Source organism: Penaeus monodon, chromosome 15, assembly GCF_015228065.2.
Source record: "Penaeus monodon isolate SGIC_2016 chromosome 15, NSTDA_Pmon_1, whole genome shotgun sequence".
Classification (NCBI taxonomy): Eukaryota; Metazoa; Arthropoda; class Malacostraca; order Decapoda; family Penaeidae; genus Penaeus; species Penaeus monodon.
The window spans coordinates 27,955,090-27,955,449 of NC_051400.1; the positions used below are offsets into that span (position 1 = coordinate 27,955,090).

Below are 360 nucleotides of genomic sequence, written 5' to 3' on the forward strand. Positions count from 1 at the left end.
CAAATATCCAAAAAGTTTCATTCAGCATTTCTAAAGTAGGGGTGATTGGAGGAGCACGCATCGCAGAGGACCTAAAAAAGGGATAACTTTAAGCCCTAAACATCAAACTCTCCCTCGAGACTCACCGGCCGCGGTCGGAGGGAAGCCTCGGCTCAGCGCCAGCAGCAGGAGGCCGGGAAGCAAGGCGGCGGCCATTTCGAGTCGGCGCTCTCCCTCCTCGGCAGCGAACTCCTCCTTGGCCGTCGAGAGCCGCGAACTCCTCCTTAGCCGTCGAGAGCCGCGAACTCCTCCTTGGCCGTCGAGAGCCGCGCTGGACGAGGCGTGCGGTGCTCGTTACTCGTTCAGAGGAAGTGAATGAAA

The 360-nt window shown here is 58.6% G+C and overlaps 1 pseudogene; it reads right to left on the reverse strand.

Annotated features, from left to right (window-relative positions):
• LOC119582294 overlaps positions 1–327 on the reverse strand; it is a 5,801-nt pseudogene extending 5,474 nt beyond the window's left edge.
• Positions 328–360: the final 33 nt, after the last annotated feature.